Below are 6,080 nucleotides of genomic sequence, written 5' to 3' on the forward strand. Positions count from 1 at the left end.
TGCATGGCTGCCCTCAGCTCTCTCCTCGTATCACCTCACCGCGCTGAACACACACCGTTCTGCCTGCTGGGTAGCGCAGGAAGCCCTAATGGCAGCCTAAAATAACAGTCGCTTCCCCGGTGAGCTTCCTGCGTGGTGTGGCAGAACCCGAGAGGGGCGAGGAGGGGGAGTCGCGGGCAGCGGAGCCTCCATGAGCGTCGGCCGGGCAGCTTCAGGACCACGGACAGCGCCCGGCCCCGACCCCGGCCTCGGCCTCGCCCCGCGGCCGAGGGCGGGGCGCAGTTTGGAGGCAACCCGCACCCGCCCGGCCCCCGGCACCGAGAGTTCCCCCTTCCTCTCCAGAATGGGGGCGTGGGGAAAGCCTCCCCCAGGTCACACAGCAGGAGGAAGGGACGAGCCTTTTCACTAGGACAGGGACAGAACTTGAGGGATCCGGTGGTCCCTTTTCTGCATGCTGACCACCGGTAGCGCCCCCCTCCCGCAAACGGGGCGTGCACACGCCCAGCAGCCTAGAGAGGGGCGGTGGGGCCGGGCGGAGCCGCTGGGGCCGGGGGAAGCGGCGGGGCCCCCCCGCCCTGGGTCCTCGCTCCCCCCTCCAGCGGCGGCGGGGGAGGCGGTACGTCGCGGCGGGGCCGGGTGTAGCTCGTTCCCGATGCCGCCGTTTGTCGCGGAGTTTGGAAGAGATTTATTGGCTGGCTCTTGCTAAGCCACGCTTGAGTAATCCGAGCTGCTGCGCGCCGTGGTGAAGCCCGGAGGGGGGGAACGTCACTCCCTCTGGCACCGGAGCAACATTAGTCTTCCAGCCCTCTAACCATCGCTACAGCGTCGGAAACTGCCGGGTCACAGCCATTTGCTTTGGAAAATTGGCGATGTTTGGTGCTAGAGATCGATTACCCTCGTAATCTTTCCCCCACCTCCTCCTGCCTTACCCCACCCCTACCCGCCCCAGACAATAGCGTCCGCGTTCCGCCGGGAAAAAAAATAGAAAAGAAAGCAAGGAAAGAAAGAAAGAAAAAGAAAGAACTGGGGGATGGATCTGACTCCGATAGGAAAAGCGTGTGTCTAGAAGTGGTGCTAATGGGAAGAGATTTCCGAGCTCCAGAGGACGATGGTTTCTCACAAAGGGTAGCTGGCTCGGTGCTCGGGGCTGGAGCCGTGTAGGAGATCCTTGGAGAAGTCCTTGTGCACAGAAAGCCGAAGATCTGTACAAACATGCCTGTTCGCAGAGGCCATGTGGCACCACAAAATACATTTTTGGGTACAATCATACGAAAATTTGAAGGGCAAAGTAAGTTCTCTCTTTCTATCTATTTTGCTACAGTAGTTTGATTCTGCTTGTGACTAAATGGACAGCAGCTCGAGACTATTTTAAGTTTGTAGCTCAGAAAGAAAACCCCAGAGGTGAGGAGGGGATCCCTCGCAGGAGTAATGCTGTTTTTGATCTAGAATGCATATTATTGACTTGAATTATTGGGTTGTTTGTTGTTTTTTTTCCCTCCCATTTCTATTACCAGCTTTTATTTTTGATTGCATCTGTACTGTATAACTATAGAAGTTATCTCTTATCTTTTCAGAACCAGTGAGATGGCTGTAACGCAAAGTTTACAATCTTGCTTGTCTATACAATGTCTGAGAAAATCAGCTAGATTTATTGATATTAATAATAATATTGTCTTTTCAAAACAAAGCAGAACGAGCAGACTTTGATTTAGAGAAAACAAATAATATACAAAGGAGATATTAAATGGAAAATATTCTTACCTTGTCATCATGACTGTATTCTAGTATAGCTGTCAAATATTTGCTTTGTTTATGGAAGCCTGAAATATCTATCAGACCAGTGCAAATGCATCCTCAGGGAGAGTCTGTGAGAAATTTTCCAATGCAGCGGTTTCCTACCTGTCAAGGAGGCTGAAGCTGAAGTGGTTTTCCTGGCCGGAACTCTGGTTTACTGTTAACAGTAAGAAGGAACACTTGCTGCTTAAAATGAATTTCATTTAGAAACAGTAGTTTTATATATGTACATTTATTTAAATATTTAGCATATTTTTAGTATCTGTCTATTGCAAACCCTTACTGCTAACTCCAGCTTTTGACTTCCTTATACTTAGACACACATTAGCAATTTAATATTTATATTATTTGAGAATAAAATACAGACTTTGTAGTTCTAATTTAACCAAATGCTAAGTTAACGTTGCTACTTGAGATGAGTTTTTATGTTGTAGTGTATGTATGCTGAATATAAACCACTGCCTAACAAACAGACAAGTGATAGTGGAAATTTAGGGTGATTGAAAGACCGTGGAAAAAGCAACAATGAGCTCTCTCCAAATATTTCAGTGTTAAAAGATGAAATATCTTTAAAATTATGAAGACTTGTACTGCTACCTTGGTATCACATACAAAGTCCCCTCTAAAGTGAGGGAACTACTAGTGTGATTAGAGTAAACAAAAACTGACATTATTGACAGTAAATGTATCAAAGCTGTACATTTATTATTAAAATGGGAGTAGTGTGTTATAGTGGTGAACAGTGGCAAATGAAGTAACAGTTGAATGACAACTTTTGAACTTTCTTCCCAGGTGAGCATTTGGGAAAGCGTGTTGGACTAAGTCACAGAGCTTCGGTAGACTGTGAAAAAATGTTTCAAATGCCACAACCTTTGATTTTGATGTGCCTTCAATTTCATGTTCTTGCTAAGGAATATGTTCTTTCATAAGTGTAACTTTAAAACAAGCACAGAGAACAAAAATTTATCATGTTCTTTTCCAGATAGCTTTGTTAGAACAGTGACTATGAACTCAACTCAATGAAAATCCCGACTTAGTAGACTCAGCTGGTTGTGCTGTTTCACAAGACACTCCTCACTTGTGTAGAACCCCTTTCCCTCTTATTTGCAGCCCCCACCCCCCAACTGCCCCAAAAAGGAAACTACTAACTTTTTAGTGACTTTCTCTGGAGTCATGGCTGACAGGACAGTGCCCATCACCTTCCTCATCATTTGGGTTTCGGTGTAGCTAAAAAGGAAAAAAAAAATTGAAGTCAAGAGAAGTTTAGTAAAAAATTGCACAGTCTGGTTTTATTTCCTTAAAAGACTACTATTTTCACTTTTAATGTATTCTAAATTTATTGATTGAAGTTTCTTTAAAACTTGTGGATCAAATTAAATACATTAAATGACTGAAAATCTCTGCATTTCAGGCATCCCAGTGAAAAAAGTCGTTGTTTAGCATCCATCTGTGCAATCAACACTTTATGAAAAGTTGAAAGAGTACTAAAAAATGCATCACTTTCTTTTATTGCAGATAAAAAATTCATCATTGCTAATGCTAGAGTGCAGAACTGTGCTATCATCTACTGCAATGATGGGTTCTGTGAGATGACTGGGTTCTCCAGGCCAGATGTCATGCAGAAACCTTGCACCTGTGATTTTCTTCATGGACCAGAGACCAAAAGACATCATATTGCACAAATTGCTCAAGCACTGCTGGGGTCAGAGGAGAGGAAAGTGGAAGTCACCTACTATCACAAAGATGGTAAAGTTTGTTTTTGTTGTCAACACTTTCTGTGTATTTCGTTATCTGGTAAAAATGCATCTGGTCTGCCAGCCATACCCTTCCCTGGAGTAGTGGTATAATTCCTCTGAAGTCTAGTGAAGTACACTTCAGTATAGTAATAAGGGAGTATTCCTTGAAAGTAGCAGGTGCACAGAGTATATCAGTGTATGCTGACTGTAACAGCTGAATAAGGTTAGTGCTGCAACTGTTGAACAAAAGTTTTCTAGGTTTAAATTAGATGTAAATTTCCTATAGTAAACAGCCCTACAACAGTGCAAAGATAACACGAACACAGAGCAGGAATCCTGTGACTGTTAATTTTTATGAACTATTTCAGCTCACAGAAAGTAAAAATGATGTATGAGTTTCAGCTCTTAATTCTGCCAGCCTCACACAATGCAATTGCATGATTTAAATGCGGTATTTTACTTGGAAAAACACAATGGGCTTGAAAGTAGCAAAAAAACCTGACCTATAATGAAGAAATTATCAGCTTATAAAGAAAAGGACATGTCCTTCTCAAAGATGAGACACTGTGAATTTGGAGTATCTATATTTGAATCACAGAAGTCGTCCTAGAATTATGTTGGCATAGTAAAAAAATTGCAATGGTTAAACTATGAAGAGCGTTCCTGGTTTTTGGTAAAGATATGGAATCTGTTAACAATATTGCTGATGTAAGGATGAGTGGCTAAATATGCCTTGCTGATGCTTTCTTCCTATTAAGAGAGCATGGAATGAATAAATGACTGTATTTGCTGATCAAAAAATGCACGCACATGAAAACTAACTATGATACCTTGTAGTTATGTGTAGGCTTTTCTTTCTTTTTCTCATTACCCAGTGTTATTTACAGAAACATCTGCCCTTCAAGCAAATCCAAATAATGAATGTGTGGTGTACCTTACTCTGTCTCTTGCTCAGTATGTGCTATTGAGAGAAGGAAAAGGAAATTCATATTCAAATGCTGAGCTTAAATTAGTTCTGGAGAAATGCCAGCGTTTTGTTTGCATCAATTTTAGAATCACATGCAAAGGATGCTCTCATATTTTAAAGTCACAGAGTTAAACCATATTCTTAGTAATTCTGCTGCTATCTTGGAGAGTCTTAGTATTATTTTTAGCTTGGGCAGGTATAATTCAGATAGGACTCAGGCCACTCACTCTGCCCACGCTACCAATACTTAATGAATGTTCTTCTTAACATATTCTCATCAGAGTCCTTTATTCTTAGATCTGGTTAGGTGGTCTGTAGTAGATTTTGCTCAAGACTGATTGTTGTAGTTGTGCCTTGAACATAGATTTATCAAGAGACCTGCCACTGTGTGTCTACATACATCTAGTCTGTGTGTTAACTTGGCGTGTGTTAAAAATAATATTGCAAAAGCAGAATGTCATTGCTAACTTTCACAGCCACAAGCCTGGAGCATTGTTTTGAGATCTGGTTGTTTAATAGTGCTTCAGTCTTCCATAATACTGAGGGATAGGGAAGGTGCTATTTATCCATCGGTTAACCTTAATATGTATTTTTCTAAAAATGATGAGTCTTGGCATCATACAACACACTATAATCAATTTGAGGCAAGTCAAAGCAAAACTGCCCACAAAAACTGCCATGCCCTTTGTAAATATTTTTGAGTTTTGAAGTACATTATAAATGGATTATTCAGTGTAAACAATTTAATGCATAAGAGTTTTCAGTAACTTCCCTTCTGTGAAAAGTTAATTTAAATTGAAGGATTTAAAGAAGTGTATGTTCAAAGGCTAGGGAATTTCAAAAAGCTATGGATAATATTTCTAGACACATTCTTGAAAAATTTACTGGTCAAAATGTGAAACTCATTTATTGTGCACTATATGCACTGCTAAATTTAAACAAATACAAATGGTTTTTAAACAATTAAATTTCATTCAAAATACTGAGTCACTGATTATAGGTAAAAATTGACAAGATACAAGATAGGTCTGGCACTCAAATTCATAACTCCCTGACAGCTTGATCATTTGTATATATAGATTTTTCTGTTTGGTACACATGATGTTCAATTTCTGTAGAAAATGTGAGAAAAAGTTCTTAAGCTTGTGTGGTGTTATGAAATTTAAATTGCTTGTGCGATGGATATAATAAATTTTGGTAAGCATATTCTATAGCTATTATAAATTACCAAAAATATATACTTTGCTTTTCATCTAAAGTTTGGAAATGTGTTTTATACAGAAAAAATATACAGAGTAGTGACAGCTAATAAAGACTTTCTCTGGGTTCTGAAGCAGAATGAATTTAACAAAATTTCTAAACATTTGAGAGTTTAGTGCCTGGTTAGTTGCTTATTTTCCATTGTATGGTGTGAGTGAATATGAAAATATTTTAAGAGCTCAATACCAGCACAGTTAGATGTGCAGCTTTTTCCACATACGTAACCCAAGTTCTTTCAATGAACTGCCCACCACTTGAAAGTTGGATCTGGCATTACATACAGATATATTTCATAGCCATCTATTGTGTAATACTTAACATAA

General features: G+C 40.5%; 1 long non-coding RNA gene across 1 annotated transcript; it reads left to right on the forward strand.

The window, feature by feature from the left end:
• On the forward strand, positions 338-5,700 carry LOC110399600. Its single transcript, XR_002439309.1, has 2 exons — positions 338-1,288; positions 3,310-5,700. It is a non-coding gene; the product is annotated as an uncharacterized LOC110399600 (long non-coding RNA).

This window comes from Numida meleagris, chromosome 5 (assembly GCF_002078875.1).
Source record: "Numida meleagris isolate 19003 breed g44 Domestic line chromosome 5, NumMel1.0, whole genome shotgun sequence".
NCBI lineage: Eukaryota > Metazoa > Chordata > Aves > Galliformes > Numididae > Numida > Numida meleagris.